General features: G+C 41.2%; 1 protein-coding gene across 1 annotated transcript in view; it reads right to left on the bottom strand.

The window, feature by feature from the left end:
* The window catches only part of KCNJ16 (potassium inwardly rectifying channel subfamily J member 16), a 76,040-nt gene extending 62,767 nt beyond the window's left edge, over positions 1–13,273 (bottom strand). The window contains exon 1 of the mRNA XM_074343575.1: positions 13,253–13,273. The gene's annotated coding sequence lies outside the window, so the exon portion shown is untranslated. The remainder of the gene's footprint in view (positions 1–13,252) is intronic.

Here is a 13,273-nt window from a genome sequence, read left to right as displayed (position 1 = left end):
TAAACCTCATACCTCATCTACAACCAATCAGAGACTTCTGCACAAGCCTATCAGGTACCTTGTGACCCGACCTGATAAAACACCCCCACAACCGGCCCTCGGGGCTCACGCAGGCTCCTCTCGCCCGTGTGGCCTGCTGTTGTCTACGACAGTGTACCCCTAATAAACTCCTTTCTATTTCTATACTTTACCTCTGGTAAATTCTTTTACCAACGCCCTGTCACTGTCACTCGGCCGTCACATTGTGTCCCACAACACCCATGAACTTTCAAGAAGTGGAGAAGGTTATGAATGTATTCTGAACCCAAAGAGAAGCATGCACAAAGACAGAAGAGAGAAACTACTGGAGAAACAATAATGTTGCAGGTTGACTGTGGCTTGGGGGCACCTGTCATGAAGCAAAGACTGAACAGTGATGAGGTCCAAATCCTGGAAGAACTTCACCATCAGATGAGGACACTGTACTTGATTTAGCAGGTGATGGGGAGCCACGGAAGGCTGGGGTTAGAAATGTGAATCTGGCCCACCTGCAGCACAATTTGAGTGGGCAGACAGTCAGTGCGGGAAGGGTAGGAAAAAGGGGGGATACAAAGGAGTAGTTCATGATGAGTGTTATGTTAGCGGGCAGAGGGAGGATGAGACCGGCTTAAATGGAATAAAACAATTGTATCTTATTTAGCAGCTGATAGAACTAAGCAATCGGAGAGAAAGAAGTCAAAGATTATTCCAAGTGTTCATGATCTGAGTGTGTGAGAGGAATTTTTCTGAAGATTCTTCGCTTCTGAATGAGAAGACTATTCTCCACGGCATCAGCTAAGTACAAGCAGTCAACTGTATGGGCAACACCACCAGAAAGTCAGGAAACTGGATTTCACTTCTTGACTGAGAACCAACCAGAAGTGTGATCTTTGTCAAGACACGGCATTTCTTTGGATCTTTGTTTTCTAGTATGCAAAGCAGAAAGTTGGATAATCTCTGTTATCTCTTCTAGGTATTGTGAACGAAGAACAAAAGAGCACTGCTCACCACCCAGTTCTAAAGGGTGAAGTGATAAATCACTCCACTCATCCACCAACAATGCACCCTGAGAGGAACTCAGGATGGGAAACAAGGTCAGACCCTCTGTGCTTTAGATCAACAGGCCCTTAGACAGTTATGTGCACATCTCAGGAAGAAGTTCAATGACCCCAGATCCCTGCAGCTTCTCAAGAAAAGCACTGACACCACCAGCTGAAGATTTCTGCTCTTTGTGATTAGCAGTAATCGTTTACCAAGATGTATGCTTGATTGCATGCATTTCCCAGCCAAAAAAAATCATATATAAACAGGCTTCCCCCTACCTCTTTGGAGCAGTTTCCCCAGAGCTAACCAGGTGGCTGTTTCCTGGGCTATAGTCCTCAGTAACTCTCTGAATAAACTGAAACTCGCAACTCTCAGGTTGCGCATTTTCCTTTAAGTCAACAGTATATAACTTCATTGTTCTATCTGTCCATATTATAATGAAATGAAGCTACATAAATAGGAATGGGGATTATGTCTTTTATGCTCTACACTGCATACCCCATGCCTAACACAGTCCCTGGCCATGATGTGTTCAATAAACAGATGTTTAGTGATTGAATGAATGGATCAATGAATGCATCATTAGAAGATTGTGGTTTATATCAAGGCAAAAGGACTGATCAGTTCAGTTCAAAAAAGGTCAAAGTAGCCATTTGAAAGTTTTAGCATAAAGGGCTGAGTTGGATTTATGGAGACACAGTCTATTTGACACTAAAAATTATAGTTCTACTTTACAAAGTCTTATAATCTTAAAAGTTATCTGCTATCGCTCACAGGTAAATGTTCCCAGCAAATATTAGTCTTCCAAATGGAAGATTTCTCTATGTTTTTGTATGTTATTTCCATTGTCCTATCTATAGGTTGGACATACTGCACTGTATAAAATATAGATCAAGTTAAGGCCGAAATGGAAGGAGTTACTGTGAGGTTTCATAGGACTGGAAATCTTGCATTTAGCTGTGGATTTGTGTAGTGCTGTGTAAAGACAACATGTATCTTGAAGTGTTCTTTTTTCTGTAATATATTGACTAACTATATTTATAATGTTCAGTTGTTTCAATCCTTTGTAAACCACAAGTCAGCTTAGAAAGCAATATATTTCACATTTCAACTATTTACTTTGATTTATATATATAAGGGTCAAGAATGAGAGAGCCAATATTTAGCAGAATTGTACAGACAAACCTTTGCATATAGTTATTCTAGAGAGTTCATTTTGCATTAATAATTTCACTTATCCTGATCTGTGCATTTCAAAAAGTTTGCTAAGTACCAATATATTCTCTCTCTCTCTCTCACACATACACATATACACACACATATTACCAAATACCTGAATATTTAATACTATGTGAACAAGATACCCAGGTGATAGATTATTTTTAATAAGGATGTTTGAACATTATCTCTAATGGATTTTGTACTACCTCATTGCAATCCTTAACCCACTACCATTTTTTCTTTTTTAAAAGTTAATAATATAATAAATTAGATATGCAAAAATTTCAGTCTAAGTGTGATGCTGTGTTTATAAAGCCTCTTCCTGGCACAGAGCTCCTTGAAACCCTTGGAAATTCCTGCAAGAAGAGCAATAACGGTGTCTTTTGTTACATTAATGAGGTAACGTTTGGAAAGACCTCAGGTAACCTAAGCTGAGGGCTGGTTGCCAGGGAAACCAACATTGTGATTAGAAGGTCCGAACTATCAGTTCCACCTACTTTAACCTCTGAGGAGGGAAGAAGGTCTGAAGGTTGAATCAATCACCACCGGCCAATGATTTAATCAAGTGTGGCTATGCGGTGAAGCTTCCATAAAACCTCAAAAAGATAGGGTTCAGAGAGCCTCCTAGCTGGTGAACATGTGTAGGTTCAGGGACAGTGGCTCCTGGAGAGGGCATGGAAGCTCCATACCCTTTCCCCACATCCTGCCCTAAGCACGCGTCTCTGCCATCCGGCTATTCCCGAGTTAATCCCTTTTATAATAAACAGGTGATCTAGTAAGGAATGTTTCTCTGAGTTCTGTGAGCCACTCTAGCAAATCAGTCGAATCCAAGGAGAAGGTTGTGGGAATCTGCCGTACAGCCAGTTGTTGACAACCTGGACTTGCGACTGACATTCTGAGTTGGAGAGGGTAGCTGGAACTTCCAGTTTGTCGCCACCAGTCAGAAGCACAGTTAACAACCTGGCACTGCACCTGGTGTCTGAAGAGGGAGGGGGGACAGTCTTGTAGAACTGAACCCTTAACCTGTAGAAGCTGATGCCATCTCCAGGTACAGAGTTTCAGAACTGAGCTGAATGATAAGACACGCAGTTGATGAGGATTGCCTCTTACTGGTGGAGGAACTTAGCACCTGCAAGGTTGGAATTGGGTCTTGAAACCCAAAAGACCATGGTATAGTCTAACTATAATAAAATAAGATAAAGTAACACTTTCAAAGATGATATTTAATATAATCTAAATAAGTAAATATAGTGTATTCATGTCAATAATTTATAAGCCACAGAGAGGTTTTTACGGTAGATTTAGCTCATTACACTGTTTATCCACAAAGCATTTTAATAGGTTCAGTGTTAGGGATCATTGTATTTCCTAATAATGAACTTAGAATGGGGTTCAAATGAATGCATTCCCCCCTCTCATGCAAACTGATATCTCTGGGGAGTCGGGGTTGGTAGAAGAAAGAAGTGTCACAGTGCGCGCAAGTGTGCACGTGTGCGTGTGTCGGCTTTAACTGGAAAGCTCTGAAACTAACGACACGAGGCTTCTGACTGGCTACCGGAATGGACTGCTCCTGAGCAGGCGAGCTGGCTGGGCTCTCCTGAAAGTGGGAGATGGAAATGTTCGTACTCCACTTCCAATCGCTGGGCCCATCCATCTGTTTTCTCTTCGCCCGCCCACAGAGCAGAAAGGCATGCATTGTTCTAGCAGGACAGAATATGCAAGACTGGAATTCTTCTTCTTCCCCTTATACCAATTTTCACAAAACATAACCCAGTGGAAGAAAACACAGGGCTCCCCAAGCGTCTACTGAAGAACAATCCATTTTTCACTCACCAGATAACAACACTTAATGACTTGGGTAACCCAACTTCGCTTTCCCATGGCCTTAATGAAAAGGCCAGTTCACTCCATTTGGAAATCAGTGAGATGAATCGTAATGAAAAGCCATGATCCTCTGCCAGGATTGAGCAAAGGCCATGAATAGCCCAGCTTAGAAGTTGAATTTCTTGTTTTCCTTCCTGTGTGGCTCTCTTTGAAAAGGCAAGAAAATGGTCCATTTGGCCTTTGGAAAACCCATCTCAGAGTATGAGGCCCTGCCAACTAGTTAGGTTCATCCTGGGTAAAGGAAGCCATGGGGGCATTAGGAATAAAATGCCCAGAGGACACATTCAAAAATAAAGACAAAGTAACATGTTTAGATTTTCTTGCTAACACAGTGAGGGTGGTGAGCAGGTCCTATTCCTCCAGGGCAGAGACTCCTGGCGCATTTTAGTGTTTAGTGCCCCACGTGCCCATCTCCCATGAGTTCTCCTTTGTGGTGTAACAGTTAGTTCTGCTATAACATGACCTATGTGTTCTTAAAAATCACCATAATCTGCAAAGAAAACAAAACAAAACAAAAAAACAAACAACCCCCACCCCCGAACAGGACTTATGGAGATAATAGGGTTAGGGGCACAACACTCAAAAATTTTGTCACCAATACACTGAAAAATAAAAATAAAAGACCGGACCCTGACAAAAACAGTGGCACTGTTTTCTACCTGGTCACTGTTAAGGAATGCATAAATGCTACAATAAACATAGCACTTTGCCTTAGGAAAGGCCTGAGGTTGACTTGTGGAAGTGGGTGTCAGCAGAAAGATTTGCAGCTTGTGAGCTACTGTGAAGTGGTGGAAGGAGGGGTCTCTGAAATCTGATGGAAAGTTGTACAACCAGATGTAGGTGGGTGAGCTCATAACACACTTGGTGAACTGAGAAGACTGGGAGATGTTTGGGGATTGTGTGTGTGTTGTGTATTCCTATGCAGCTCCATTGAGTTGGATGCAGTTTTTTTTTCACCCACCTAGTGTTTCTGGAAAACAAAATCATGTATAGGCAAACAGGAAGCTCGCTCAAATGGTACGTGATGCTCAAGCAAACACACTATGTCCTAATTGTTCCTTAGTATATCAGGTGCGCTGGCGCTAATTTGCATGTTCAAAGCAAGTGTTATAGCAGAACTGACTACATAATCTCAGGTTATACTTACTGAATACCCAAACAGTCAAATGAAGAGTTAAACTTCTTCTTAACTCTGTGAAGATTTTCAAATAGCCGTTCAGGGTTGTGTTGGCACATGAAATCATTCTACCACTATACGTTTTACCTGTCCCCAGTAATGTCATCTCTCTCCTCCTACGACATGATCATAATATGGTAGAGTCAAAGATTGTTCAAGAGCTTTTCTTCTTATGTGACGGGGTGCCTTACTGATTAGATGATGTTATCTTTCCTGTGCATCTTTTGTCTTTTATCTCAGCTCTGTTTTTAATTCTTCTGTTTGTTTCAGATCTTAATCGAAGCATAATACAGCATAACATCTATAGCACTGCTACTGTTACATTCTGAAAATGTATCCAGAAATTTCTTGCCCTTGAAATGTTCTTTTCTTGTTTCATTTAAAATTGGATTTTGTTGTTATTACGTGTGTCTGTGTTTTGCCAGTTCTATGATACTAATTTACTTATATAAAATATCCAAAGCAAATGCCTTTTAATATATTTTATCTGATTTTTCAATAATGTGCAGAGTTCAGGATCTTCTCTGTCTAGGAATCTTACCCACTCTTTGGAAAGGATTTTACAAGGATATAATGTAAATATGAAATAACAGGGACACCCACATCATGTTTGGCCTTTTTTTCCATAAGTTTTTAATGCTATCCAAGAAAGCAACCTATAAAACATGCACACACGTATACACAGTGCAAACCTTCTTGTAAACACTCCTTCTATGATTAAATTGATTCCTGAAGAATTGGCTAAGTCAATCAGTGCCAAAGATCACTTTCAAAACTTCCTGTGCCCCTGAGAATGCTTTGTGTTAATAACATGCATTAGTTTTACAGCCACTTAAGAAAACCAAATCTTTCAGGCCAAACCAGAAATGGAGAGCCAAGATTAAAACAAGGGGAAAATTCTATCACCTCTGTAGATTAAAGTGAATGCAGACTTCTGGAAACTAAAGAAAGCAGAGCATTTCGGAAGATTACTAAAAGTCTCAATCTCTGGATATTTTATCCCAAAGCCTACCAACAGAAAACGGGGCCATCCAGGGACAGAGGCCATGTATTGATCTGGACAGGATGATCGATGAGGAGCAGAGGAAAGAGCCAGGCCTAGGATCACAATTAAAAACACAAAACGAAACAGAGGAAAAACTGGTTCTCAATGCTGCTAAACTTGCTAAACAGGATCTCTTTGCCACTAAAAGAAAGAAAACAGAAGTTTTAGGGAACTTTTAAACTTCTTCACACTTAGAAAGACAGATTTCTTAATTTTCCTGAATATAAATTAGTAAATATTTACCAATCAATCCATCCCAGGCCCTTCCTGGGGAACCTTGCTTACATTACCAAATGGGGATATCATGTGAGAACAATTATTTGCTCTCTAGAGTTAAAAGGAAGTCACCAGAAGTTTCATGCAGGGAACATGACTTCATCAAAGGTATTAAACACTCTTACCTATGTTTCTTTGAAGACTTTATGGAACCAATATATTTTGCTTTCTCAGGGTAGCATAATACGGTTCTTCTATAAACTATAGATGGTTGGTGAGTCAGTGTTCTCATTTTTCCCCCCCCAATTGTCCTTTTTTTTCCCCCTTAGAGACAAGAGACTATCAAAGGCTGAAGTCTGCATGTTGTGTAACCGTCCCAGCTCTCCCAACACTGCTCACTGGATTTCTGGAGTTTTAAGCAAAGAAGGGAAATACGTTTTAAAAAAAAATCAGATTCTTTTTAAAGAAGGAATTCACATTTCCAATGCCCTGTTACTGTTGTCACTCTACATGAGAGATTTCTCTCATGTGCTTGTAATTCCTCACATTCGAGTTATTCAAATACCACATCGTGGCCTGCCTGCAACAGTGCCTTCGGTGATTTATTTAAAAAAAGAGAGAGAGAGAGAGCTCAGATGAATGAACCTTAGGGATTCAAGAGGCAGAAACTGAATTGTGCAGTGCATTCAACTTGGCAGCAGAGTCTCAAGTTCACTCCTCTGGCCCAGTTCAGGTATCAGAAACTGGAGGAGAGCAGAGAACAGTACTCAGTCGAAAATACTCCTGTCTGATCAGTTCAAAGCTTGTGACAGGAGACATGCTGTCTAGATCTTTGCGGGAGAGGAGGCAAAAAACGAGAGGGGTCCAGGCGAGGGAGCAGCCAACTGAAACACCCCAATGCAGGTGTAAGATACTGGAATCTAAAGGAAAAAGAGAAAGTAGCAGCATACAGCATATACCCGGGAGTTCTCATCATCTCTACTTCGGATTTTTTTTGTTTAGTTAGATATGCATGTGGTTGCCAGTTTCCCCGCTCTCACTCAGCTTTAGGGACGGACACGTCTGAGCTCTGCCCTGGACACTGTGATCGCGCATGATCTGCTTGTTGCCACTGCCTGAACTCTGCTGTTGTTCCACCTACTGGCTGGCCTCCTGGTGCTTGAACACTTATCCAGATAGAGTGTGGATTTTCTATTCTTTTTCGGTTACCATACTCCGGGTTAGAGTCTCCCTCTTCCACAGGTTAGTCTCACAGCCGCGTTAATTCCCTGACGCAAGCCAGTCCGTCATTGGTTTTCTGAATTTCCATTCGGGAACAATGAAAACTTACCCTTGCAATGTGACTGTGAGCTAGATGCTGTTGGGGGAGGTAATTAGATTTACTTATTTATTCATTCTTAGAGGAGGTACTGGGATCAATGCGCTCTACCACTTGAGCTACATCTTCCCCCTGAATTTCCATTTGGACCTATCAAGGGAAAAGCTGATAAAAACACAGGCTGGGTGTGGGTGCCTGATGCACAGCCAGCACTTTAAATACACCAGCAAAGCAATGTGTGAACGAATGATTTGGCAAAGTCAGATTGCTGGAGTCACCTGAACACGCTGACAAAGCTTGTGCTATGACAAGACCAAACTCCAAGCATCACGATATCAGAGGAAGCAAATTGCTACCATTTCCCTCCAATCAGTCAGGAATGGACAAATAGCTTCTACTAATAGCCATTTCCCTGGCATGCCTCTGTGAAGAACACAGTGCAGAGAGGAAGCCAGGCACTTCAGCTCTGGGATCTGTGATTGTGGTATGTGGTTCTGATTTGTTCTGCTTAATACATGGACTGAGATTCCCCATCAGCCAACTGGTTGCCCTAGGAAAAAAATTTAAATATACAATACATACATATAGGTTTTTTTTTTTTTAAATATAACTATTGGGGAAGTGATTTCTGAAATATAATAAAAGGTAAATTCTCGATGATTTTGTTAAATCTCATTAACCAACTGACACTTCTGGGTTTTAGAGGGTATCCAGACGAGATGGTAGGAACTGGATTGGTGTGGGAAATAGTAGGTGTGCAGTAAATTAAATACAATTGAAACATACCACGCTGAAGAGAAGACACAGTTGGGTTGCATGTTTCAGAGAACACTGGCCTTAAAATTGAGAGACCTAGCCTGTGGTTCCAACTTTGCCACTTACTAACCTGTGACTTTGAGATGTCATTTAACTTCCCTTTGTCTCAGTTTTTCATCTGTAAAATTAAGACGACTTAAGATTCCTTCCAGTCTAGAAATTCCACGATTCTTGGATAAGTCTTTGTTATGCTCCCATAATTTATTTTTAATTTATTGTTCTATGAGATTCAGCTAGATACCCCCTTCTCCCTTTCATTTTAACATACAATCCAATTATCATATGGTTGTTAATTTACTGGATTTGAATAAAATAGGCCAAATTATCTCATCTTAAAGATGACTGCGTAAGACGGAATTCTGATGTGCGGTAATCCTGCTGGCCTGTGACATGCTAACCAGTCCTATCTCTGAAAACAGAGCTACAAATCTGTACAGGTGTGGAATTTTTCTCTACAACAAGTAATTCGGTTTATCGATGAAGTGAGTTAGCGATAATTTTGATCTGAGCACAAATGGTTTAAATAGAGTAATCTATCCACAGAGTCCGCTCCCTCAGTTTGTCCCAGCTTGGAATGAGATGATGATGGTGGTATTCGGAGGGATGGGAAAAAGTGCACTCTTACTGAAAATGAAGCAGAGTTCTGTCACAGAATCGCATCCATTCTGCCACCTGGAGTCTGGTCTTTTTTGTCCCTGACCATTTTCTATTTGTTGCGGTGGTCAATGGACAAAGGGAATTTGTTCCAAAACAACCAGATGGAAAACCATAAGCCCAGTGAAACCTGAGAATTGTTTGAACAAGTGCCACACGCGGCAAGGTAACAGTGCCAAAAACAGACTGACATTCCCCAAACCACAGAAGTGCCATCTGTGTGTCACAGAGGGGTTAAAATACATATAATATTCACTGTCACCCATCCAACTTCCAAGAAGCAGCACCTGCTCTGTATGCAGGAAGAATTAGTATCTCTTTCCTTGAAGTCAGCCCCAGTGGGCATCTCAAATTAAATAAAGTCATTTTACACTGTCAAGTACAGAAAGTATCATTTGTATCTCTTTTATTGGTAAGGCAGGGTACCCACTCCCTAAGGAGCAGCGCTCCTCTTCAGCGCTAATCCTAACAATATGCTAATCCTATGCTAATGACAGAACTCTAACAATGAGAATTCACTATTAAGCCTAATAAGCCAAGGAAAACAGAAGCATGTTTTGTCATAGTTCTTTTGGTCTTCACTTTGGTTAGATAACTATTCAAAAATAAGGACCCCCTTGTAATACATTTAAATTGCTCCCGTTCAGAAAGTTAACACCCCAGTGGAGGTGAAGAACCTTCTGACTGTTCCCTTGAACATCCAAGACAGGGACTAACGCTGCGGGCGCCTGGGCCACACTTACTGGAAGGGTGATCTTGTTTATTGTCCTCTCCTGGGCTGGACAGTGGACTCTACTTCATTATAGGTTTGGAAAGATATCTGTAATGTTGCATAATAGGCTGTCCGTATTAATAATTAATAAATAGTATATCAAACTGTAAAAAAAAAAATTGTTCATGTTCTAGGTATTTTCTGAGGAAAAGCTTCCATCATGAAAAAGGAATAAAAAGTAGGTTTGTTCTATATGTGCTTATTTTTCCCCCAAATAGATAAAAATACAATATTACCGTCTAGTTAAAAGAGAATCACTGTAGGAGGGGGAAAAAACACTAAGAAAAAACCATCTTAAGCCAATAATAGCAGCTATCTCCTAGGCAGCATTTGTTAAAGGTCTGGCAGCATGTTAAGTGCTTCAAGTATGTTATCTTATTTAATCCTTATAACCTCATGAGTCAACACAAAATTATCACCTCCATTTTACAAAGAAAAACAGGAGCCTTGACGCTGACCTCAAAGCCAGCCAGCTAGTGAGGAGCCCAGGGTCCTTATCCTGGTCCATACGCGTTTGCCTCTGGTACTTGGGGCAGACCAGAAGAGAACTGGTCAGTCTCCTTCATCTAAATGAGAACTTCCCTCTTGAATTAAAAGTGTTTTCTTGTACATATTCTTCAGGGAGAAAAAAATGCCCACTGGCAGAGCCCAGCTACTGACTGAACGTTAACACTTGTCCTGGGCATTGCAGCTATCCTGAAAGTGAACAGGAAGTCGCGCGTGCCAAGCTTTTTCTCAGGTCTCATCTTCGCCACGAGCGGGCCAGTATGTTGTGTTAGTTACCTTCCTTCCCGGAATCCTCACCATTTCATCAAATGTATTTCTTCTCCTGTGAGTGTTAGAAGAGGGCTTACTTTGTCACGGAAGTGACCCTCAAGGTCGTTGTGAGAAAACAGCAAGCTCTCGCTCTCGGCTCAGGCACATGCACTGGAGGTCAGATGGGACGTTCTTACTGTATTTCCTGAAATGACTCTAAGCCCTCAAACCTGACACAGATCTGGAAGTTCCTGGATGTCCTGAACACCCCAACCACAATGAGGTGATGGAAAGAGAAAGTCACAAGCTGGTTCCCTGGGATTACCCTAATGGAATTTTCATCGGATGTTACAAGGCACAAGTTGAAATTCAAGAACCTGACAAGATCTCAATAAAGACAAAGAATTATAAAGCCAGAAAACAGTATGATAATTTCCACTTCAAAATCCACCGAAGCAGTGACCCTGCTTCATTCATTCCTTTCCTACGTTTTAGGCTTCAAAGTCCTGTTTTTGGTAAAATCCCCCCAGTGGCTCACTTCCATTCAAACAACATCCATTCCACATTTTCAATCTCACTAGAATGCTTCCCTTAACAGTCTTCTTTCCAAGCCATGCCACTTATGTTATTGTAATCAGGGGTAAAATTACCAAATTTTGTGGGAAAAAAATCAGGATATACGGTCCAGGAGAATATGTTTCTGATTTATGAGTTTATTTCCAAATAAACAAAATGTGATTATCCTTTTAATGAGCTGCCTCTGTTGGACAGCTTAAGAAGGTGCGCGGGCAGACCACCGTAGGAAACCTGATTTGTGCGATCATGGGCTATTTTTCCTAATCATTTACCAAAAATCACAGTCTCTGTTATGAGAAACCTTAAAGACTTAGCAACCCCCATTATCCTAACAGTGAAAAAAAAAGTAGTAACTTACCACCTTGAAAGTACGCAATGCATTTAACATTTACATGACAGGTCAAAGTAAGTATTTGAGCTCAGTAAGAGGTGATAGTATTTTTATCACTAGGTATTAGTTATAATATTTTGAAACCCATACGCCAAGGCTATTTTAAAATACAAGGCACTCTCGTGTATTAACTTATTAAAGCACACAAGAACCACTTAGAAATTTTTTTTTAACAAATCCTGTCTATATAATCTATTATCTGTTACATGAGATCTTCCAAGTGGAATGCCAGCCAACCAAAGGTAGAATTTTGTCCCAAGCTACCATTTAGTTGGTGTAGTCTAGTTTCACTCCATGCCTTTCACTTTTATTTTCAACTTCTTTACAGTTCTTTGACCCCTGGCATTCCAGGAAGACGGGTTCCCCAAATTATCAGGAGCAATAGAACAGTGGGGGCGGGGGGAGAAACAGCATGGAGGACCAAGAAGACAGAATCTGCTCCACGCTGGAAAAACTGTCCTCTTTCTCCCTTCCGAAATTAATTTTCTCATCTTGTTTTTCTCTCCCCCTGTCCATTACTTCCTTCTAAACTTCCCAAACTCTTGGCGGAGGTCTAGATAGAACTGTAAAATACACACACACACACACACACATACTCTACAGTGGCCAGTGAGATGGGAAATGTTCTCACGTTAACCTCACAAGAAACGTTAATAAGAAGAGGAAGTTACAGATGCAAATGAAACGTGTTTGTTAAACTGTGCCCGTTTCCAAAAGGCAAGCTTTTGGTTCTTCTTACTCCCCCGCGTACCACTGAATTAACTTAGACCAGCAGAGACCTGAACTCATGAGACCCCTGAAGATCAATGTTCATCAGCCCCACACCACCTACTGTTCCCTGTTTTTCCAAGTCTCAGCTGCTCCAACTGACTCCTGACTCAATTAAAGGGCCATGCATAGGGGATGCAATATATCTGTAGTATGAAAATGGATTTGTTTACTTCTCCAACTGAGAAGGTTCAAAGTCTAGGGCAGCTAGACACACTGTACCACTGACTTACTAGAGGCCCGTACACCTGTTATAAACCCTCCCATCTTCCCGGGAAAAAGGGTTCCTCCCCTAGCATGCTGCTCAGGGCTCTGTTACACACTGTTAACTACAAATGATGACTCTGTATATGCACGGGTCTCTCTCCCATCCTACTGTGAACGGCTCAAGGCCCTGGCTCCAACCTTTTGGCATCCACCACCTGCTTTCTCCAGTCTCCCTAACCCTTCATGGTAACCGAGAGAGTGGAGGCATTCCATACTGCTGTTTTAAATAAGTATAAAGAATGAATAAACAGATCACCTCTGGCTGTCCTTCACGTGAATTAAAGCCTTGTCCCCAGGAAAAATACGGTGAATGTTACTGTGTCACTGACCTTTATCAGAGAGTAGGTAGG

The sequence above is a fragment of the Camelus bactrianus genome, chromosome 16 (assembly GCF_048773025.1).
Source record: "Camelus bactrianus isolate YW-2024 breed Bactrian camel chromosome 16, ASM4877302v1, whole genome shotgun sequence".
Lineage (NCBI taxonomy): Eukaryota > Metazoa > Chordata > Mammalia > Artiodactyla > Camelidae > Camelus > Camelus bactrianus.
Note: the sequence above shows the minus strand (reverse complement) of the source record. Positions and strands in the feature narration are given on the sequence as shown.